This window comes from Nelumbo nucifera, chromosome 4 (genome assembly GCF_055504915.1).
Source record: "Nelumbo nucifera cultivar China Antique chromosome 4, China Antique-T2T, whole genome shotgun sequence".
Lineage (NCBI taxonomy): Eukaryota > Viridiplantae > Streptophyta > Magnoliopsida > Proteales > Nelumbonaceae > Nelumbo > Nelumbo nucifera.
The window spans coordinates 51,182,231-51,201,746 of NC_142652.1; the positions used below are offsets into that span (position 1 = coordinate 51,182,231).

The 19,516-nt window shown below is 46.8% G+C and overlaps 39 non-coding genes and 2 pseudogenes across 39 annotated transcripts; all 41 read right to left on the reverse strand.

Moving 5' to 3' along the window:
* Positions 1–224: 224 nt before the first annotated feature.
* On the reverse strand, positions 225–343 carry LOC148794551 (5S ribosomal RNA). Its single transcript, XR_016070899.1, has one exon. It is a non-coding gene; the product is annotated as a 5S ribosomal RNA (ribosomal RNA).
* Positions 344–698: 355 nt separating this feature from the next.
* On the reverse strand, positions 699–817 carry LOC148794552 (5S ribosomal RNA). Its single transcript, XR_016073115.1, has one exon. It is a non-coding gene; the product is annotated as a 5S ribosomal RNA (ribosomal RNA).
* A 355-nt stretch (positions 818–1,172) lies between these two features.
* On the reverse strand, positions 1,173–1,296 carry LOC148794553 (5S ribosomal RNA). Its single transcript, XR_016069280.1, has one exon. It is a non-coding gene; the product is annotated as a 5S ribosomal RNA (ribosomal RNA).
* Positions 1,297–1,651: 355 nt separating this feature from the next.
* LOC148794554 (5S ribosomal RNA) lies at positions 1,652–1,770 on the reverse strand. Its single transcript, XR_016072084.1, has one exon. It is a non-coding gene; the product is annotated as a 5S ribosomal RNA (ribosomal RNA).
* A 355-nt stretch (positions 1,771–2,125) lies between these two features.
* On the reverse strand, positions 2,126–2,249 carry LOC148794555 (5S ribosomal RNA). The gene has a single exon (XR_016069281.1). It is a non-coding gene; the product is annotated as a 5S ribosomal RNA (ribosomal RNA).
* Positions 2,250–2,605: 356 nt separating this feature from the next.
* LOC148794556 (5S ribosomal RNA) lies at positions 2,606–2,724 on the reverse strand. Its single transcript, XR_016073372.1, has one exon. It is a non-coding gene; the product is annotated as a 5S ribosomal RNA (ribosomal RNA).
* A 353-nt stretch (positions 2,725–3,077) lies between these two features.
* On the reverse strand, positions 3,078–3,196 carry LOC148794557 (5S ribosomal RNA). The gene has a single exon (XR_016070420.1). It is a non-coding gene; the product is annotated as a 5S ribosomal RNA (ribosomal RNA).
* A 355-nt stretch (positions 3,197–3,551) lies between these two features.
* Positions 3,552–3,670, reverse strand: LOC148794558 (5S ribosomal RNA). Its single transcript, XR_016073170.1, has one exon. It is a non-coding gene; the product is annotated as a 5S ribosomal RNA (ribosomal RNA).
* A 355-nt stretch (positions 3,671–4,025) lies between these two features.
* On the reverse strand, positions 4,026–4,144 carry LOC148794559 (5S ribosomal RNA). Its single transcript, XR_016075408.1, has one exon. It is a non-coding gene; the product is annotated as a 5S ribosomal RNA (ribosomal RNA).
* Positions 4,145–4,497: 353 nt separating this feature from the next.
* On the reverse strand, positions 4,498–4,616 carry LOC148794560 (5S ribosomal RNA). Its single transcript, XR_016069082.1, has one exon. It is a non-coding gene; the product is annotated as a 5S ribosomal RNA (ribosomal RNA).
* A 355-nt stretch (positions 4,617–4,971) lies between these two features.
* Positions 4,972–5,090, reverse strand: LOC148794561 (5S ribosomal RNA). The gene has a single exon (XR_016072323.1). It is a non-coding gene; the product is annotated as a 5S ribosomal RNA (ribosomal RNA).
* Positions 5,091–5,444: 354 nt separating this feature from the next.
* LOC148794562 (5S ribosomal RNA) lies at positions 5,445–5,562 on the reverse strand (annotated as a pseudogene).
* A 355-nt stretch (positions 5,563–5,917) lies between these two features.
* Positions 5,918–6,036, reverse strand: LOC148794563 (5S ribosomal RNA). The gene has a single exon (XR_016072085.1). It is a non-coding gene; the product is annotated as a 5S ribosomal RNA (ribosomal RNA).
* A 355-nt stretch (positions 6,037–6,391) lies between these two features.
* LOC148794564 (5S ribosomal RNA) lies at positions 6,392–6,515 on the reverse strand. The gene has a single exon (XR_016069282.1). It is a non-coding gene; the product is annotated as a 5S ribosomal RNA (ribosomal RNA).
* Positions 6,516–6,871: 356 nt separating this feature from the next.
* On the reverse strand, positions 6,872–6,990 carry LOC148794565 (5S ribosomal RNA). The gene has a single exon (XR_016069709.1). It is a non-coding gene; the product is annotated as a 5S ribosomal RNA (ribosomal RNA).
* Positions 6,991–7,345: 355 nt separating this feature from the next.
* LOC148794566 (5S ribosomal RNA) lies at positions 7,346–7,464 on the reverse strand. The gene has a single exon (XR_016070900.1). It is a non-coding gene; the product is annotated as a 5S ribosomal RNA (ribosomal RNA).
* Positions 7,465–7,819: 355 nt separating this feature from the next.
* LOC148794567 (5S ribosomal RNA) lies at positions 7,820–7,938 on the reverse strand. Its single transcript, XR_016073594.1, has one exon. It is a non-coding gene; the product is annotated as a 5S ribosomal RNA (ribosomal RNA).
* Positions 7,939–8,291: 353 nt separating this feature from the next.
* Positions 8,292–8,410, reverse strand: LOC148794568 (5S ribosomal RNA; annotated as a pseudogene).
* Positions 8,411–8,765: 355 nt separating this feature from the next.
* On the reverse strand, positions 8,766–8,884 carry LOC148794569 (5S ribosomal RNA). Its single transcript, XR_016074813.1, has one exon. It is a non-coding gene; the product is annotated as a 5S ribosomal RNA (ribosomal RNA).
* A 355-nt stretch (positions 8,885–9,239) lies between these two features.
* On the reverse strand, positions 9,240–9,358 carry LOC148794570 (5S ribosomal RNA). Its single transcript, XR_016068766.1, has one exon. It is a non-coding gene; the product is annotated as a 5S ribosomal RNA (ribosomal RNA).
* A 353-nt stretch (positions 9,359–9,711) lies between these two features.
* LOC148794571 (5S ribosomal RNA) lies at positions 9,712–9,830 on the reverse strand. The gene has a single exon (XR_016071858.1). It is a non-coding gene; the product is annotated as a 5S ribosomal RNA (ribosomal RNA).
* Positions 9,831–10,185: 355 nt separating this feature from the next.
* On the reverse strand, positions 10,186–10,304 carry LOC148794572 (5S ribosomal RNA). The gene has a single exon (XR_016070901.1). It is a non-coding gene; the product is annotated as a 5S ribosomal RNA (ribosomal RNA).
* A 355-nt stretch (positions 10,305–10,659) lies between these two features.
* LOC148794573 (5S ribosomal RNA) lies at positions 10,660–10,778 on the reverse strand. Its single transcript, XR_016072324.1, has one exon. It is a non-coding gene; the product is annotated as a 5S ribosomal RNA (ribosomal RNA).
* A 354-nt stretch (positions 10,779–11,132) lies between these two features.
* LOC148794574 (5S ribosomal RNA) lies at positions 11,133–11,251 on the reverse strand. Its single transcript, XR_016069710.1, has one exon. It is a non-coding gene; the product is annotated as a 5S ribosomal RNA (ribosomal RNA).
* Positions 11,252–11,606: 355 nt separating this feature from the next.
* On the reverse strand, positions 11,607–11,725 carry LOC148794575 (5S ribosomal RNA). The gene has a single exon (XR_016070902.1). It is a non-coding gene; the product is annotated as a 5S ribosomal RNA (ribosomal RNA).
* Positions 11,726–12,080: 355 nt separating this feature from the next.
* Positions 12,081–12,204, reverse strand: LOC148794576 (5S ribosomal RNA). Its single transcript, XR_016069283.1, has one exon. It is a non-coding gene; the product is annotated as a 5S ribosomal RNA (ribosomal RNA).
* A 355-nt stretch (positions 12,205–12,559) lies between these two features.
* LOC148794577 (5S ribosomal RNA) lies at positions 12,560–12,678 on the reverse strand. Its single transcript, XR_016072086.1, has one exon. It is a non-coding gene; the product is annotated as a 5S ribosomal RNA (ribosomal RNA).
* A 355-nt stretch (positions 12,679–13,033) lies between these two features.
* LOC148794578 (5S ribosomal RNA) lies at positions 13,034–13,157 on the reverse strand. Its single transcript, XR_016069247.1, has one exon. It is a non-coding gene; the product is annotated as a 5S ribosomal RNA (ribosomal RNA).
* A 353-nt stretch (positions 13,158–13,510) lies between these two features.
* On the reverse strand, positions 13,511–13,629 carry LOC148794579 (5S ribosomal RNA). The gene has a single exon (XR_016071377.1). It is a non-coding gene; the product is annotated as a 5S ribosomal RNA (ribosomal RNA).
* A 355-nt stretch (positions 13,630–13,984) lies between these two features.
* Positions 13,985–14,103, reverse strand: LOC148794580 (5S ribosomal RNA). The gene has a single exon (XR_016074953.1). It is a non-coding gene; the product is annotated as a 5S ribosomal RNA (ribosomal RNA).
* A 354-nt stretch (positions 14,104–14,457) lies between these two features.
* Positions 14,458–14,576, reverse strand: LOC148794581 (5S ribosomal RNA). The gene has a single exon (XR_016069711.1). It is a non-coding gene; the product is annotated as a 5S ribosomal RNA (ribosomal RNA).
* Positions 14,577–14,931: 355 nt separating this feature from the next.
* Positions 14,932–15,050, reverse strand: LOC148794582 (5S ribosomal RNA). The gene has a single exon (XR_016070903.1). It is a non-coding gene; the product is annotated as a 5S ribosomal RNA (ribosomal RNA).
* A 355-nt stretch (positions 15,051–15,405) lies between these two features.
* On the reverse strand, positions 15,406–15,524 carry LOC148794583 (5S ribosomal RNA). The gene has a single exon (XR_016073116.1). It is a non-coding gene; the product is annotated as a 5S ribosomal RNA (ribosomal RNA).
* A 355-nt stretch (positions 15,525–15,879) lies between these two features.
* On the reverse strand, positions 15,880–16,003 carry LOC148794584 (5S ribosomal RNA). Its single transcript, XR_016069284.1, has one exon. It is a non-coding gene; the product is annotated as a 5S ribosomal RNA (ribosomal RNA).
* A 355-nt stretch (positions 16,004–16,358) lies between these two features.
* On the reverse strand, positions 16,359–16,477 carry LOC148794585 (5S ribosomal RNA). The gene has a single exon (XR_016072087.1). It is a non-coding gene; the product is annotated as a 5S ribosomal RNA (ribosomal RNA).
* Positions 16,478–16,832: 355 nt separating this feature from the next.
* LOC148794586 (5S ribosomal RNA) lies at positions 16,833–16,956 on the reverse strand. Its single transcript, XR_016069285.1, has one exon. It is a non-coding gene; the product is annotated as a 5S ribosomal RNA (ribosomal RNA).
* Positions 16,957–17,312: 356 nt separating this feature from the next.
* Positions 17,313–17,431, reverse strand: LOC148794587 (5S ribosomal RNA). The gene has a single exon (XR_016073373.1). It is a non-coding gene; the product is annotated as a 5S ribosomal RNA (ribosomal RNA).
* A 353-nt stretch (positions 17,432–17,784) lies between these two features.
* LOC148794588 (5S ribosomal RNA) lies at positions 17,785–17,903 on the reverse strand. The gene has a single exon (XR_016070421.1). It is a non-coding gene; the product is annotated as a 5S ribosomal RNA (ribosomal RNA).
* Positions 17,904–18,258: 355 nt separating this feature from the next.
* On the reverse strand, positions 18,259–18,377 carry LOC148794589 (5S ribosomal RNA). The gene has a single exon (XR_016073173.1). It is a non-coding gene; the product is annotated as a 5S ribosomal RNA (ribosomal RNA).
* Positions 18,378–18,732: 355 nt separating this feature from the next.
* On the reverse strand, positions 18,733–18,851 carry LOC148794590 (5S ribosomal RNA). Its single transcript, XR_016075409.1, has one exon. It is a non-coding gene; the product is annotated as a 5S ribosomal RNA (ribosomal RNA).
* A 353-nt stretch (positions 18,852–19,204) lies between these two features.
* On the reverse strand, positions 19,205–19,323 carry LOC148794591 (5S ribosomal RNA). Its single transcript, XR_016069093.1, has one exon. It is a non-coding gene; the product is annotated as a 5S ribosomal RNA (ribosomal RNA).
* Positions 19,324–19,516: the final 193 nt, after the last annotated feature.

A 19,516-nucleotide genomic window follows, 5' to 3' on the forward strand; every position in this document is an offset into this window, starting at 1 on the left:
TGTTTGCATTTCAGATCTGCCGCACCCCCGGATAGATGCAATACTATCGCGGGGCCCACAATGCACGACGAATGCCAAAAGCCCGGTTTTTGCACGGTTCCCATTCAGTAATGACAATCGTGCCGCAAATGGTCCGAGTATCCGGCACGTTGTTTGCGTTTGTCTCACCGAAACGACAAATGGAATTTGCAAATACGATATCGAAATAAAATATTAATAAAATTGGGGTGCAACACGAGGACTTCCCCGGAGGTCACCCATCCTAGTACTACTCTCGCCCAAGCACACTTAACTTCGGAGTTCTGATGGGATCCGGTGCATTTGTGCTGGTATGATCGCACCCGTTTAATTCTTGCTCGCTTAGATCTTTATGAACTATCTTGCTCCCTTCCATTAATTGTTTTAGATTTGAAAAAAATGTGTATGCAGCCTTCCTCCCTTGGTAACCGTGCACAAGCTCCTACGTGAGCGGAGTGTTTGCTTTTCAGATCTGCCGCACCTCCGGATAGATGCAATACTATTACGGGGCCCACAATGCACGACGAATGCCAAAAGCCCGGTTTTTGCACGGTTCCCATTCAGTAATGACAATCGTGCCGCAAATGGTCCGAGTATCCGGCACGTTGTTTGCGTTTGTCTCACCGAAACGACAAATGGAATTTGCAAATACGATATCGAAATAAAATATTAATAAAATTGGGGTGCAACACGAGGACTTCCCAGGAGGTCACCCATCCTAGTACTACGCTCGCCCAAGCACACTTAACTTCGGAGTTCTGATGAGATCCGGTGCATTAGTGCTGGTATGATCGCACCCGTTTAATTCATGCTCGCTTAGATCTTTGGGCACTATCTTGCTCCCCTCCATTAATTGTTTTAGACTTGAAAAAACTGTGTATGCAGCCTTCCTCCCTTGGTAACCGTGCACAAGCTCCTACGTGAGCGGAGTGTTTGCTTTTCAGATCAGCCGCACCCCCTGATAGATGCAATACTATCGCGGGGCCCACAATGCACGACGAATGCCAAAAGCCCGGTTTTTGCACGGTTCCCATTCAGTAATGACGATCGTGCCGCAAATGGTCCGAGTATCCGGCGCGTTGTTTGCGTTTGTCTCGCCGAAACGACAAATGGAATTTGCAAATACGATATCGAAATAAAATATTAATAAAATTGGGGTGCAACACGAGGACTTCCCAGGAGGTCACCCATCCTAGTACTACTCTCGCCCATGCACACTTAACTTCGGAGTTCTGATCCGATGGGATCCGGTGCATTAGTGCTGGTATGATCGCACCCGTTTAATTCATGCTCGCTTAGATCTTTATGCACTATCTTGCTCCCCTCCATTAATTGTTTTAGACTTGAAAAAACAGTGTATGCAGGCTTCCTCCCTTGGTAACCGTGCACAAGCTCCTACGTGAGCAGAGTGTTTGCTTTTCAGATATGTCGCACCCCCGGATAGATGCAATACTATCGTGGGGCCCACAATGCACGACGAATGCCAAAAGCCCGGTTTTTGCACGGTTCCCATTCAGTAATGACGATTGTGCCGCAAATGGTCCGAGTATCCGGCGCGTTGTTTGCGTTTGTCTCGCCGAAATGACAAATGGAATTTGCAAATACGATATCGAAATAAAATATTAATAAAATTGGGGTGCAACACGAGGACTTCCCAGGAGGTCACCCATCCTAGTACTACGCTCGCCCAAGCACACTTAACTTCGGAGTTCTGATGGGATCCGGTGCATTAGTGCTGGTATGATCGCACCCGTTTAATTCATGCTCGCTTAGATCTTTATGCACTATCTTGCTCCCCTCCATTAATTGTTTTAGATTTGAAAAAACTGTGTATGCAGCCTTCCTCCCTTGGTAACCGTGCACAAGCTCCTACGTGAGCGGAGTGTTTGCTTTTCAGATCTGCCGCACCCCCTGATAGATGCAATACTATCGCGGGGCCCACAATGCACGACGAATGCCAAAAGCCCGGTTTTTGCACGGTTCCCATTCAGTAATGACGATCGTGCCGCAAATGGTCCGAGTATCCGGCGCGTTGTTTGTGTTTGTCTCGCCGAAACGACAAATGGAATTTGCAAATACGATATCGAAATAAAATATTAATAAAATTGGGGTGCAACACGAGGACTTCCCAGGAGGTCACCCATCCTAGTACTACTCTCGCCCATGCACACTTAACTTCGGAGTTCTGATCCGATGGGATCCGGTGCATTAGTGCTGGTATGATCGCACCCGTTTAATTCATGCTCGCTTAGATCTTTATGCACTATCTTGCGCCCCTCCATTAATTGTTTTAGACTTGAAAAAACTGTGTATGCAGCCTTCCTCCCTTGGTAACCGTGCACAAGCTCCTACGTGAGCAGAGTGTTTGCTTTTCAGATCTGCCGCACCCCCGGATAGATGCAATACTATCGCGGGACCCCACAATGCACGACGAATGCCAAAAGCTCGGTTTTTGCACGGTTCCCATTCAGTAATGACGATCGTGCCGCAAATGGTCCGAGTATCCGGCGCGTTGTTTGAGTTTGTCTCGCCGAAACGACAAATGGAATTTGCAAATACGATATCGAAATAAAATATTAATAAAATTGGGGTGCAACACAAGGACTTCCCAGGAGGTCACCCATCCTAATACTACTCTCGCCCAAGCACACTTAACTTCGGAGTTCTGATGGGATCCGGTGCATTAGTGCTGGTATGATCGCACCCGTTTAATTCATGCTCGCTTAGATCTTTATGAACTATCTTGCTCCCTTCCATTAATTGTTTTAGATTTGAAAAAAATGTGTATGCAGCCTTCTTCCCTTGGTAACCGTGCACAAGCTCCTACGTGAGCGGAGTGTTTGCTTTTCAGATCTGCCGCACCTCCGGATAGATGCAATACTATCGCGGGGCCCACAATGCATGACGAATGCCGAAAGCCCGGTTCTTGCATCGTGGCCATTCAGTAATGACGATCGTGCCGCAAATGGTCCGAGTATCCGACGCATTGTTTCTAGTATCTCCCAGAAACAACAAATGGAATTTGCAAATACAAATCAAAATAAAATATTAATAAAATTGGGGTGCAACACGAGGACTTCCCAGGAGGTCACCCATCCTAGTAATACTCTCGCCCAAGCACGCTTAACTTCGGAGTTCTGATGGGATCCTATGCATTAGTGCTGGTATGATCGCACCCGTATAATTCATGCTCGCTTAGATCTTTATGCACTATCTTGCTCCCCTCCATTAATTGTTTTAGATTTGAAAAAACTGTGTATGCAACCTTCCTCCCTTGGTAACCGTGCACAAGCTCGTACGTGAACAGAGTGTTTGCATTTCAGATCTGCCGCACCCCCGGATAGATGCAATACTACTGCGGGACCCACAATGCACGACGAATGCCAAATGCCCGGTTTTTGCACGGTTCCCATTCAGTAATGACAATCGTGCCGCAAATGGTCCGAGTATCCGGCACGTTCTTTGCGTTTGTCTCACCGAAACGACAAATGGAATTTGCAAATACGATATCGAAATAAAATATTAATAAAATTGGGGTGCAACACGAGGACTTCCCCGGAGGTCACCCATCCTAGTACTACTCTCGCCCAAGCACACTTAACTTCGGAGTTCTGATGGGATCCGGTGCATTTGTGATGGTATGATCGCACCCGTTTAATTCATGCTCGCTTAGATCTTTATGAACTATCTTGCTCCCTTCCATTAATTGTTTTAGATTTGAAAAAAATGTGTATGCAGCCTTCCTCCCTTGGTAACCGTGCACAAGCTCCTACGTGAGCGGTGTGTTTGCTTTTCAGATCTGCCGCACCTCCGGATAGATGCAATACTATCGCGGGGCCCACAATGCACGACGAATGCCGAAAGCCCGGTTTTTGCATCGTTGCCATTCAGTAATGACAATCGTGCCGCAAATGGTCTGAGTATCCGGCACGTTGTTTGCGTTTGTCTCGCCGAAACGACAAATGGAATTTGCAAATACGATATCGAAATAAAATATTAATAAAATTGGGGTGCAACAGGAGGACTTCCCAGGAGGTCACCCATCCTAGTACTACTCTCGCCCATGCACACTTAACTTCGGAGTTCTGATGGGATCCGGTGCATTAGTGCTGGTATGATCGCACCCGTTTAATTCATGCTCGCTTAGATCTTTATGCACTATCTTGCTCCCCTCCATTAATTGTTTTAGATTTGAAAAAAATGTGTATGCAGCCTTCTTCCCTTGGTAACCGTGCACAAGCTCCTACGTGAGCGGAGTGTTTGCTTTTCAGATCTGCCGCACCTCCGGATAGATGCAATACTATCGCGGGGCCCACAATGCATGACGAATGCCGAAAGCCCGATTCTTGCATCGTGGCCATTCAGTAATGACGATCGTGCCGCAAATGGTCCGAGTATCCGACGCATTGTTTCCAGTATCTCCCAGAAACAACAAATGGAATTTGCAAATACAAATCAAAATAAAATATTAATAAAATTGGGGTGCAACACGAGGACTTCCCATGAGGTCACCCATCCTAGTACTACTCTCGCCCAAGCACGCTTAACTTCGGAGTTCTGATGGGATCCGGTGCATTAGTGCTGGTATGATCGCACCCGTTTAATTCATGCTCGCTTAGATCTTTATGCACTATCTTGCTCCCCTCCATTAATTGTTTTAGATTTGAAAAAACTGTGTATGCAGCCTTCCTCCCTTGGTAACCGTGCACAAGCTCGTACGTGAGCAGAGTGTTTGCATTTCAGATCTGCCGCACCCCCGGATAGATGCAATACTATCGCGGGGCCCACAATGCACGACGAATGCCAAAAGCCCGGTTTTTGCACGGTTCCCATTCAGTAATGACAATCGTGCCGCAAATGGTCCGAGTATCCGGCACGTTGTTTGCGTTTGTCTCACCGAAACGACAAATGGAATTTGCAAATACGATATCGAAATAAAATATTAATAAAATTGGGGTGCAACACGAGGACTTCCCCGGAGGTCACCCATCCTAGTACTACTCTCGCCCAAGCACACTTAACTTCGGAGTTCTGATGGGATCCGGTGCATTAGTGCTGGTATGATCGCACCCGTTTAATTCATGCTTGCTTAGATCTTTATGCACTATCTTGCTCCCCTCCATTAATTGTTTTAGATTTGAAAAAACTGTGTAGCAGCCTTCCTCCCTTGGTAACCGTGCACAAGCTCCTACGTGAGCAGAGTGTTTGCTTTTCAGATCTGCCGCACCCCCTGATAGATGCAATACTATCGCGGGGCCCACAATGCACGACGAATGCCAAAAGCCCGGTTTTTGCACGGTTCCCATTCAGTAATGACAATCGTGCCGCAAATGGTCCGAGTATCCGGCACGTTGTTTGCGTTTGCCTCGCCGAAACGACAAATGGAATTTGCAAATACGATATCGAAATAAAATATTAATAAAATTGGGGTGCAACACGAGGACTTCCCAGGAGGTCACCCATCCTAGAACTACTCTCGCCCAAGCACGCTTAACTTTGAGTTCTGATGAGATCCGGTGCATTAGTGCTGGTATGATCGCACCCGTTTAATTCATGCTCGCTTAGATCTTTGGGCACTATCTTGCTCCCCTCCATTAATTGTTTTAGACTTGAAAAAACAGTGAATGCAGGCTTCCTCCCTTGGTAACCGTGCACAAGCTCCTACGTGAGCAGAGTGTTTGCTTTTCCGATCTGTCGCACCCCCGGATAGATGCAATACTATCGCGGGGCCCACAATGCACGACGAATGCCAAAAGCCCGGTTTTTGCACGGTTCCCATTCAGTAATGACGATTGTGCCGCAAATGGTCCGAGTATCCGGCGCGTTGTTTGCGTTTGTCTCGCCGAAACGACAAATGGAATTTGCAAATACGATATCGAAATAAAATATTAATAAAATTGGGGTGCAACACGAGGACTTCCCAGGAGGTCACCCATCCTAGTACTACGCTCGCCCAAGCACACTTAACTTCGGAGTTCTGATGGGATCCGGTGCATTAGTGCTGGTATGATCGCACCCGTTTAATTCATGCTCGCTTAGATCTTTATGCACTATCTTGCTCCCCTCCATTAATTGTTTTAGATTTGAAAAAACTGTGTATGCAGCCTTCCTCCCTTGGTAACCGTGCACAAGCTCCTACGTGAGCGGAGTGTTTGCTTTTCAGATCAGCCGCACCCCCTGATAGATGCAATACTATCGCGGGGCCCACAATGCACGACGAATGCCAAAAGCCCGGTTTTTGCACGGTTCCCATTCAGTAATGACGATCGTGCCGCAAATGGTCCGAGTATCCGGCGCGTTGTTTGCGTTTGTCTCGCCGAAACGACAAATGGAATTTGCAAATACGATATCGAAATAAAATATTAATAAAATTGGGGTGCAACACGAGGACTTCCCAGGAGGTCACCCATCCTAGTACTACTCTCGCCCATGCACACTTAACTTCGGAGTTCTGATCCGATGGGATCCGGTGCATTAGTGCTGGTATGATCGCACCCGTTTAATTCATGCTCGCTTAGATCTTTATGCACTATCTTGCTCCCCTCCATTAATTGTTTTCGACTTGAAAAAACTGTGTATGCAGCCTTCCTCCCTTGGTAACCGTGCACAAGCTCCTACGTGAGCAGAGTGTTTGCTTTTCAGATCTGCCGCACCCCCGGATAGATGCAATACTATCGCGGGACCCCACAATGCACGACGAATGCCAAAAGCTCGGTTTTTGCACGGTTCCCATTCAGTAATGACGATCGTGCCGCAAATGGTCCGATTATCCGGCGCGTTGTTTGAGTTTGTCTCGCCGAAACGACAAATGGAATTTGCAAATACGATATCGAAATAAAATATTAATAAAATTGGGGTGCAACACGAGGACTTCCCAGGAGGTCACCCATCCTAGTAATAGTCTCGCCCAAGCACGCTTAACTTCGGAGTTCTGATGGGATCCTGTGCATTAGTGCTGGTATGATCGCACCCGTTTAATTCATGCTCGCTTAGATCTTTATGCACTATCTTGCTCCCCTCCATTAATTGTTTTAGATTTGAAAAAACTGTGTATGCAGCCTTCCTCCCTTGGTAACCGTGCACAAGCTCGTACGTGAGCAGAGTGTTTGCATTTCAGATCTGCCGCACCCCCGGATAGATGCAATACTATCGCGGGGCCCACAATGCACGACGAATGCCAAAAGCCCGGTTTTTGCACGGTTCCCATTCAGTAATGACAATCGTGCCGCAAATGGTCCGAGTATCCGGCACGTTGTTTGCGTTTGTCTCACCGAAACGACAAATGGAATTTGCAAATACGATATCGAAAAAAAATATTAATAAAATTGGGGTGCAACACGAGGACTTCCCCGGAGGTCACCCATCCTAGTACTACTCTCGCCCAAGCACACTTAACTTCGGAGTTCTGATGGGATCCGGTGCATTTGTGCTGGTATGATCGCACCCGTTTAATTCTTGCTCGCTTAGATCTTTATGAACTATCATGCTCCCTTTCATTAATTGTTTTAGATTTGAAAAAAATGTGTATGCAGCCTTCCTCCCTTGGTAACCGTGCACAAGCTCCTACGTGAGCGGAGTGTTTGCTTTTCAGATCTGCCGCACCCCCTGATAGATGCAATACTATCGCGGGGCCCACAATGCACGACGAATGCCAAAAGCCCGGTTTTTGCACGGTTCCCATTCAGTAATGACGATCGTGCCGCAAATGGTCCGAGTATCCGGCGCGTTGTTTGTGTTTGTCTCGCCGAAACGACAAATGGAATTTGCAAATACGATATCGAAATAAAATATTAATAAAATTGGGGTGCAACACAAGGACTTCCCAAGAGGTCACCCATCCTAATACTACTCTCGCCCAAGCACACTTAACTTCGGAGTTCTGATGGGATCCGGTGCATTAGTGCTGGTATGATCGCACCCGTTTAATTCATGCTCGCTTAGATCTTTATGAACTATCTTGCTCCCTTCCATTAATTGTTTTAGATTTGAAAAAAATGTGTATGCAGCCTTCTTCCCTTGGTAACCGTGCACAAGTTCCTACGTGAGCGGAGTGTTTGCTTTTCAGATCTGCCGCACCTCCGGATAGATGCAATACTATCGCGGGGCCCACAATGCATGACGAATGCCGAAAGCCCGGTTCTTGCATCGTGGCCATTCAGTAATGACGATCGTGCCGCAAATGGTCCGAGTATCCGACGCATTGTTTCTAGTATCTCCCAGAAACAACAAATGGAATTTGCAAATACAAATCAAAATAAAATATTAATAAAATTGGGGTGCAACACGAGGACTTACCAGGAGGTCACCCATCCTAGTAATACTCTCGCCCAAGCACGCTTAACTTCGGAGTTCTGATGGGATCCTATGCATTAGTGCTGGTATGATCGCACCCGTATAATTCATGCTCGCTTAGATCTTTATGCACTATCTTGCTCCCCTCCATTAATTGTTTTAGATTTGAAAAAACTGTGTATGCAACCTTCCTCCCTTGGTAACCGTGCACAAGCTCGTACGTGAACAGAGTGTTTGCATTTCAGATCTGCCGCACCCCCGGATAGATGCAATACTACTGCGGGACCCACAATGCACGACGAATGCCAAAAGCCCGGTTTTTGCACGGTTCCCATTCAGTAATGACAATCGTGCCGCAAATGGTCCGAGTATCCAGCACGTTGTTTGCGTTTGTCTCACCGAAACGATAAATGGAATTTGCAAATACGATATCGAAATAATATATTAATAAAATTGGGGTGCAACACGAGGACTTCCCCGGAGGTCACCCATCCTAGTACTATTCTCGCCCAAGCACACTTAACTTCGGAGAACTGATGGGATCCGGTGCATTTGTGCTGGTATGATCGCACCCGTTTAATTCATGCTCGCTTAGATCTTTATGAACTATCTTGCTCCCTTCCATTAATTGTTTTAGATTTGAAAAAAATGTCTATGCAGCCTTCCTCCCTTGGTAACCGTGCACAAGATCCTACGTGAGCGGAGTGTTTGCTTTTCAGATCTGCCGCACCTCCGGATAGATGCAATACTATCGCGGGGCCCACAATGCACGACGAATGCCGAAAGCCCGGTTTTTGCATCGTTGCCATTCAGTAATGACAATCGTGCCGCAAATGGTCTGAGTATCCGGCACGTTGTTTGCGTTTGTCTCGCCGAAACGACAAATGGAATTTGCAAATACGATATCGAAATAAAATATTAATAAAATTGGGGTGCAACAGGAGGACTTCCCAGAAGGTCACCCATCCTAGTACTACTCTCGCCCATGCACACTTAACTTCGGAGTTCTGATGGGATCCGGTGCATTAGTGCTGGTATGATCGCACCCGTTTAATTCATGCTCGCTTAGATCTTTATGCACTATCTTGCTCCCCTCCATTAATTGTTTTAGATTTGAAAAAAATGTGTATGCAGCCTTCTTCCCTTGGTAACCGTGCACAAGCTCCTACGTGAGCGGAGTGTTTGCTTTTCAGATCTGCCGCACCTCCGGATAGATGCAATACTATCGCGGGGCCCACAATGCATGACGAATGCCGAAGGCCCGATTCTTGCATCGTGGCCATTCAGTAATGACGATCGTGCCGCAAATGGTCCGAGTATCCGACGCATTGTTTCCAGTATCTCCCAGAAACAACAAATGGAATTTGCAAATACAAATCAAAATAAAATATTAATAAAATTGGGGTGCAACACGAGGACTTCCCAGGAGGTCACCCATCCTAGTACTACTCTCGCCCAAGCACGCTTAACTTCGGAGTTCTGATGGGATCCGATGCATTAGTGCTGGTATGATCGCACCCGTTTAATTCAAGCTCGCTTAGATCTTTATGCACTATCTTGCTCCCCTCCATTAATTGTTTTAGATTTGAAAAAACTGTGTATGCAGCCTTCCTCCCTTGGTAACCGTGCACAAGCTCCTACGTGAGCAGAGTGTTTGCATTTCAGATCTGCCGCACCCCCGGATAGATGCAATACTATCGCGGGGCCCACAATGCACGACGAATGCCAAAAGCCCGGTTTTTGAACGGTTCCCATTCAGTAATGACAATCGTGCCGCAAATGGTCCGAGTATCCGGCACGTTGTTTGCGTTTGTCTCACCGAAACGACAAATGGAATTTGCAAATACGATATCGAAATAAAATATTAATAAAATTGGGGTGCAACACGAGGACTTCCCCGGAGGTCACCCATCCTAGTACTACTCTCGCCCAAGCACACTTAACTTCGGAGTTCTGATGGGATCCGGTGCATTTGTGCTGGTATGATCGCACCCGTTTAATTCTTGCTCGCTTAGATCTTTATGAACTATCTTGCTCCCTTCCATTAATTGTTTTAGATTTGAAAAAAATGTGTATGCAGCCTTCCTCCCTTGGTAACCGTGCACAAGCTCCAACGTGAGCGGAGTGTTTGCTTTTCAGATCTGCCGCACCTCCGGATAGATGCAATACTATTACGGGGCCCACAATGCACGACGAATGCCAAAAGCCCGGTTTTTGCACGGTTCCCATTCAGTAATGACAATCGTGCCGCAAATGGTCCGAGTATCCGGCACGTTGTTTGCGTTTGTCTCACCGAAACGACAAATGGAATTTGCAAATACGATATCGAAATAAAATATTAATAAAAATGGGGTGCAACACGAGGACTTCCCCGGAGGTCACCCATCCTAGTACTACTCTCGCCCAAGCACACTTAACTTCGGAGTTCTGATGGGATCCGGTGCATTAGTGCTGGTATGATCGCACCCGTTTAATTCATGCTTGCTTAGATCTTTATGCACTATCTTGCTCCCCTCCATTAATTGTTTTAGATTTGAAAAAACTGTGTAGCAGCCTTCCTCCCTTGGTAACCGTGCACAAGCTCCTACGTGAGCAGAGTGTTTGCTTTTCAGATCTGCCGCACCCCCTGATAGATGCAATACTATCGCGGGGCCCACAATGCACGACGAATGCCAAAAGCCCGGTTTTTGCACGGTTCCCATTCAGTAATGACAATCGTGCCGCAAATGGTCCGAGTATCCGGCACGTTGTTTGCGTTTGTCTCGCCGAAACGACAAATGGAATTTGCAAATACGATATCGAAATAAAATATTAATAAAATTGGGGTGCAACACGAGGACTTCCCAGGAGGTCACCCATCCTAGTAATAGTCTCGCCCAAGCACGCTTAACTTCGGAGTTCTGATGGGATCCTGTGCATTAGTGCTGGTATGATCGCACCCGTTTAATTCATGCTCGCTTAGATCTTTATGCACTATCTTGCTCCCCTCCATTAATTGTTTTAGATTTGAAAAAACTGTGTATGCAGCCTTCCTCCCTTGGTAACCGTGCACAAGCTCGTACGTGAGCAGAGTGTTTGCATTTCAGATATGCCGCACCCCCGGATAGATGCAATACTATCGCGGGGCCCACAATGCACGACGAATGCCAAAAGCCCGGTTTTTGCACGGTTCCCATTCAGTAATGACAATCGTGCCGCAAATGGTCCGAGTATCCGGCACGTTGTTTGCGTTTGTCTCACCGAAACGACAAATGGAATTTGCAAATACGATATCGAAAAAAAATATTAATAAAATTGGGGTGCAACACGAGGACTTCCCCGGAGGTCACCCATCCTAGTACTACTCTCGCCCAAGCACACTTAACTTCGGAGTTCTGATGGGATCCGGTGCATTTGTGCTGGTATGATCGCACCCGTTTAATTCTTGCTCGCTTAGATCTTTATGAACTATCTTGCTCCCTTCCATTAATTGTTTTAGATTTGAAAAAAATGTGTATGCAGCCTTCCTCCCTTGGTAACCGTGCACAAGCTCCTACGTGAGCGGAGTGTTTGCTTTTCAGATCTGCCGCACCTCCGGATAGATGCAATACTATTACGGGGCCCACAATGCACGACGAATGCCAAAAGCCCGGTTTTTGCACGGTTCCCATTCAGTAATGACGATCGTGCCGCAAATGGTCCGAGTATCCGGCGCGTTGTTTGCGTTTGTCTCGCCGAAACGACAAATGGAATTTGCAAATACGATATCGAAATAAAATATTAATAAAATTGGGGTGCAACACGAGGACTTCCCAGGAGGTCACCCATCCTAGTACTACTCTCGCCCATGCACACTTAACTTCGGAGTTCTGATCCGATGGGATCCGGTGCATTAGTGCTGGTATGATCGCACCCGTTTAATTCATGCTCGCTTAGATCTTTATGCACTATCTTGCTCCCCTCCATTAATTGTTTTAGACTTGAAAAAACAGTGTATGCAGGTTTCCTCCCTTGGTAACCGTGCACAAGCTCCTACGTGAGCAGAGTGTTTGCTTTTCAGATCTGTCGCACCCCCGGATAGATGCAATACTATCGTGGGGCCCACAATGCACGACGAATGCCAAAAGCCCGGTTTTTGCACGGTTCCCATTCAGTAATGACGATTGTGCCGCAAATGGTCCGAGTATCCGGCGCGTTGTTTGCGTTTGTCTCCCCGAAACGACAAATGGAATTTGCAAATACGATATCGAAATAAAATATTAATAAAATTGGGGTGCAACACGAGGACTTCCCAGGAGGTCACCCATCCTAGTACTACGCTCGCCCAAGCACACTTAACTTCGGAGTTCTGATGGGATCCGGTGCATTAGTGCTGGTATGATCGCACCCGTTTAATTCATGCTCGCTTAGATCTTTATGCACTATCTTGCTCCCCTCCATTAATTGTTTTAGATTTGAAAAAACTGTGTATGCAGCCTTCCTCCCTTGGTAACCGTGCACAAGCTCCTACGTGAGCGGAGTGTTTGCTTTTCAGATCTGCCGCACCCCCTGATAGATGCAATACTATCGCGGGGCCCACAATGCACGACGAATGCCAAAAGCCCGGTTTTTGCACGGTTCCCATTCAGTAATGACGATCGTGCCGCAAATGGTCCGAGTATCCGGCGCGTTGTTTGTGTTTGTCCCGCCGAAACGACAAATGGAATTTGCAAATACGATATCGAAATAAAATATTAATAAAATTGGGGTGCAACACGAGGAGTTCCCAGGAGGTCACCCATCCTAGTACTACTCTCGCCCATGCACACTTAACTTCGGAGTTCTGATCCGATGGGATCCGGTGCATTAGTGCTGGTATGATCGCACCCGTTTAATTCATGCTCGCTTAGATCTTTATGCACTATCTTGCTCCCCTCCATTAATTGTTTTAGATTTGAAAAAAATGTGTATGCAGCCTTCTTCCCTTGGTAACCGTGCACAAGCTCCTACGTGAGCGGAGTGTTTGCTTTTCAGATCTGCCGCACCTCCGGATAGATGCAATACTATCGCGGGGCCCACAATGCATGACGAATGCCGAAAGCCCGATTCTTGCATCGTGGCCATTCAGTAATGACGATCGTGCCGCAAATGGTCCGAGTATCCGACGAATTGTTTCCAGTATCTCCCAGAAACAACAAATGGAATTTGCAAATACAAATCAAAATAAAATATTAATAAAATTGGGGTGCAACACGAGGACTTCCCAGGAGGTCACCCATCCTAGTACTACTCTCGCCCAAGCACGCTTAACTTCGGAGTTCTGATGGGATCCGGTGCATTAGTGCTGGTATGATCGCACCCGTTTAATTCATGCTCGCTTAGATCTTTATGCACTATCTTGCTCCCCTCCATTAATTGTTTTAGATTTGAAAAAACTGTGTATGCAGCCTTCCTCCCTTGGTAACCGTGCACAAGCTCGTACGTGAGCAGAGTGTTTGCATTTCAGATCTGCCGCACCCCCGGATAGATGCAATACTATCGCGGGGCCCACAATGCACGACGAATGCCAAAAGCACGGTTTTTGCACGGTTCCCATTCAGTAATGACAATCGTGCCGCAAATGGTCCGAGTATCCGGCACGTTGTTTGCGTTTGTCTCACCGAAACGACAAATGGAATTTGCAAATACGATATCGAAATAAAATATTAATAAAATTGGGGTGCAACACGAGGACTTCCCCGGAGGTCACCCATCCTAGTACTACTCTCGCCCAAGCACACTTAACTTCGGAGTTCTGATGGGATCCGGTGCATTAGTGCTGGTCTGATCGCACCCGTTTAATTCATGCTTGCTTAGATCTTTATGCACTATCTTGCTCCCCTCCATTAATTGTTTTAGATTTGAAAAAACTGTGTAGCAGCCTTCCTCCCTTGGTAACCGTGCACAAGCTCCTACGTGAGCAGAGTGTTTGCTTTTCAGATCTGCCGCACCCCCTGATAGATGCAATACTATCGCGGGGCCCACAATGCACGACGAATGCCAAAAGCCCGGTTTTTGCACGGTTCCCATTCAGTAATGACAATCGTGCCGCAAATGGTCCGAGTATCCGGCACGTTGTTTGCGTTTGTCTCGCCGAAACGACAAATGGAATTTGCAAATACGATATCGAAATAAAATATTAATAAAATTGGGGTGCAACACGAGGACTTCCCAGGAGGTCACCCATCCTAGTAATAGTCTCGCCCAAGCACGCTTAACTTCGGAGTTCTGATGGGATCCTGTGCATTAGTGCTGGTATGATCGCACCCGTTTAATTCATGCTCGCTTAGATCTTTATGCACTATCTTGCTCCCCTCCATTAATTGTTTTAGATTTGAAAAAACTGTGTATGCAGCCTTCCTCCCTTGGTAACCGTGCACAAGCTCGTACGTGAGCAGAGTGTTTGCATTTCAGATCTGCCGCACCCCCGGATAGATGCAATACTATCGCGGGGCCCACAATGCACGACGAATGCCAAAAGCCCGGTTTTTGCACGGTTCCCATTCAGTAATGACAATCGTGCCGCAAATGGTCCGAGTATCCGGCACGTTGTTTGCGTTTGTCTCACCGAAACGACAAATGGAATTTGCAAATACGATATCGAAATAAAATATTAATAAAATTGGGGTGCAACACGAGGACTTCCCCGGAGGTCACCCATCCTAGTACTACTCTCGCCCAAGCACACTTAACTTCGGAGTTCTGATGGGATCCGGTGCATTTGTGCTGGTATGATCGCACCCGTTTAATTCTTGCTCGCTTAGATCTTTATGAACTATCTTGCTCCCTTCCATTAATTGTTTTAGATTTGAAAAAAATGTGTATGCAGCCTTCCTCCCTTGGTAACCGTGCACAAGCTCCTACGTGAGCGGAGTGTTTGCTTTTCAGATCTGCCGCACCTCCGGATAGATGCAATACTATTACGGGGCCCACAATGCACGACGAATGCCAAAAGCCCGGTTTTTGCACGGTTCCCATTCAGTAATGACAATCGTGCCGCAAATGGTCCGAGTATCCGGCACGTTGTTTGCGTTTGTCTCACCGAAACGACAAATGGAATTTGCAAATACGATATCGAAATAAAATATTAATAAAATTGGGGTGCAACACGAGGACTTCCCAGGAGGTCACCCATCCTAGTACTACGCTCGCCCAAGCACACTTAACTTCGGAGTTCTGATGAGATCCGGTGCATTAGTGCTGGTATGATCGCACCCGTTTAATTCATGCTCGCTTAGATCTTTGGGCACTATCTTGCTCCCCTCCATTAATTGTTTTAGACTTGAAAAAACTGTGTATGCAGCCTTCCTCCCTTGGTAACCGTGCACAAGCTCCTACGTGAGCGGAGTGTTTGCTTTTCAGATCAGCCGCACCCCCTGATAGATGCAATACTATCGCGGGGCCCACAATGCACGACGAATGCCAAAAGCCCGGTTTTTGCACGGTTCCCATTCAGTAATGACGATCGTGCCGCAAATGGTCCGAGTATCCGGCGCGTTGTTTGCGTTTGTCTCGCCGAAACGACAAATGGAATTTGCAAATACGATATCGAAATAAAATATTAATAAAATTGGGGTGCAACACGAGGACTTCCCAGGAGGTCACCCATCCTAGTACTACTCTCGCCCATGCACACTTAACTTCGGAGTTCTGATCCGATGGGATCCGGTGCATTAGTGCTGGTATGATCGCACCCGTTTAATTCATGCTCGCTTAGATCTTTATGCACTATCTTGCTCCCCTCCATTAATTGTTTTAGACTTGAAAAAATAGTGTATGCAGGCTTCCTCCCTTGGTAACCGTGCACAAGCTCCTACGTGAGCAGAGTGTTTGCTTTTCAGATATGTCGCACCCCCGGATAGATGCAATACTATCGTGGGGCCCACAATGCACGACGAATGCCAAAAGCCCGGTTTTTGCACGGTTCCCATTCAGTAATGACGATTGTGCCGCAAATGGTCCGAGTATCCGGCGCGTTGTTTGCGTTTGTCTCGCCGAAATGACAAATGGAATTTGCAAATACGATATCGAAATAAAATATTAATAAAATTGGGGTGCAACACGAGGACTTCCCAGGAGGTCACCCATCCTAGTACTACGCTCGCCCAAGCACACTTAACTTCGGAGTTCTGATGGGATCCGGTGCATTAGTGCTGGTATGATCGCACCCGTTTAATTCATGCTCGCTTAGATCTTTATGCACTATCTTGCTCCCCTCCATTAATTGTTTTAGATTTGAAAAAACTGTGTATGCAGCCTTCCTCCCTTGGTAACCGTGCACAAGCTCCTACGTGAGCGGAGTGTTTGCTTTTCAGATCTGCCGCACCCCCTGATAGATGCAATACTATCGCGGGGCCCACAATGCACGACGAATGCCAAAAGCCCGGTTTTTGCACGGTTCCCATTCAGTAATGACGATCGTGCCGCAAATGGTCCGAGTATCCGGCGCGTTGTTTGTGTTTGTCTCGCCGAAACGACAAATGGAATTTGCAAATACGATATCGAAATAAAATATTAATAAAATTGGGGTGCAACACGAGGACTTCCCAGGAGGTCACCCATCCTAGTACTACTCTCGCCCATGCACACTTAACTTCGGAGTTCTGATCCGATGGGATCCGGTGCATTAGTGCTGGTATGATCGCACCCGTTTAATTCATGCTCGCTTAGATCTTTATGCACTATCTTGCGCCCCTCCATTAATTGTTTTAGACTTGAAAAAACTGTGTATGCAGCCTTCCTCCCTTGGTAACCGTGCACAAGCTCCTACGTGAGCAGAGTGTTTGCTTTTCAGATCTGCCGCACCCCCGGATAGATGCAATACTATCGCGGGACCCCACAATGCACGACGAATGCCAAAAGCTCGGTTTTTGCACGGTTCCCATTCAGTAATGACGATCGTGCCGCAAATGGTCCGAGTATCCGGCGCGTTGTTTGAGTTTGTCTCGCCGAAACGACAAATGGAATTTGCAAATACGATATCGAAATAAAATATTAATAAAATTGGGGTGCAACACAAGGACTTCCCAGGAGGTCACCCATCCTAATACTACTCTCGCCCAAGCACACTTAACTTCGGAGTTCTGATGGGATCCGGTGCATTAGTGCTGGTATGATCGCACCCGTTTAATTCATGCTCGCTTAGATCTTTATGAACTATCTTGCTCCCTTCCATTAATTGTTTTAGATTTGAAAAAAATGTGTATGCAGCCTTCTTCCCTTGGTAACCGTGCACAAGCTCCTACGTGAGCGGAGTGTTTGCTTTTCAGATCTGCCGCACCTCCGGATAGATGCAATACTATCGCGGGGCCCACAATGCATGACGAATGCCGAAAGCCCGGTTCTTGCATCGTGGCCATTCAGTAATGACGATCGTGCCGCAAATGGTCCGAGTATCCGACGCATTGTTTCTAGTATCTCCCAGAAACAACAAATGGAATTTGCAAATACAAATCAAAATAAAATATTAATAAAATTGGGGTGCAACACGAGGACTTCCCAGGAGGTCACCCATCCTAGTAATACTCTCGCCCAAGCACGCTTAACTTCGGAGTTCTGATGGGATCCTATGCATTAGTGCTGGTATGATCGCACCCGTATAATTCATGCTCGCTTAGATCTTTATGCACTATCTTGCTCCCCTCCATTAATTGTTTTAGATTTGAAAAAACTGTGTATGCAACCTTCCTCCCTTGGTAACCGTGCACAAGCTCGTACGTGAACAGAGTGTTTGCATTTCAGATCTGCCGCACCCCCGGATAGATGCAATACTACTGCGGGACCCACAATGCACGACGAATGCCAAAAGCCCGGTTTTTGCACGGTTCCCATTCAGTAATGACAATCGTGCCGCAAATGGTCCGAGTATCCGGCACGTTCTTTGCGTTTGTCTCACCGAAACGACAAATGGAATTTGCAAATACGATATCGAAATAAAATATTAATAAAATTGGGGTGCAACACGAGGACTTCCCCGGAGGTCACCCATCCTAGTACTACTCTCGCCCAAGCACACTTAACTTCGGAGTTCTGATGGGATCCGGTGCATTTGTGATGGTATGATCGCACCCGTTTAATTCATGCTCGCTTAGATCTTTATGAACTATCTTGCTCCCTTCCATTAATTGTTTTAGATTTGAAAAAAATGTGTATGCAGCCTTCCTCCCTTGGTAACCGTGCACAAGCTCCTACGTGAGCGGTGTGTTTGCTTTTCAGATCTGCCGCACCTCCGGATAGATGCAATACTATCGCGGGGCCCACAATGCACGACGAATGCCGAAAGCCCGGTTTTTGCATCGTTGCCATTCAGTAATGACAATCGTGCCGCAAATGGTCTGAGTATCCGGCACGTTGTTTGCGTTTGTCTCGCCGAAACGACAAATGGAATTTGCAAATACGATATCGAAATAAAATATTAATAAAATTGGGGTGCAACAGGAGGACTTCCCAGGAGGTCACCCATCCTAGTACTACTCTCGCCCATGCACACTTAACTTCGGAGTTCTGATGGGATCCGGTGCATTAGTGCTGGTATGATCGCACCCGTTTAATTCATGCTCGCTTAGATCTTTATGCACTATCTTGCTCCCCTCCATTAATTGTTTTAGATTTGAAAAAAATGTGTATGCAGCCTTCTTCCCTTGGTAACCGTGCACAAGCTCCTACGTGAGCGGAGTGTTTGCTTTTCAGATCTGCCGCACCTCCGGATAGATGCAATACTATCGCGGGGCCCACAATGCATGACGAATGCCGAAAGCCCGATTCTTGCATCGTGGCCATTCAGTAATGACGATCGTGCCGCAAATGGTCCGAGTATCCGACGCATTGTTTCCAGTATCTCCCAGAAACAACAAATGGAATTTGCAAATACAAATCAAAATAAAATATTAATAAAATTGGGGTGCAACACGAGGACTTCCCATGAGGTCACCCATCCTAGTACTACTCTCGCCCAAGCACGCTTAACTTCGGAGTTCTGATGGGATCCGGTGCATTAGTGCTGGTATGATCGCACCCGTTTAATTCATGCTCGCTTAGATCTTTATGCACTATCTTGCTCCCCTCCATTAATTGTTTTAGATTTGAAAAAACTGTGTATGCAGCCTTCCTCCCTTGGTAACCGTGCACAAGCTCGTACGTGAGCAGAGTGTTTGCATTTCAGATCTGCCGCACCCCCGGATAGATGCAATACTATCGCGGGGCCCACAAT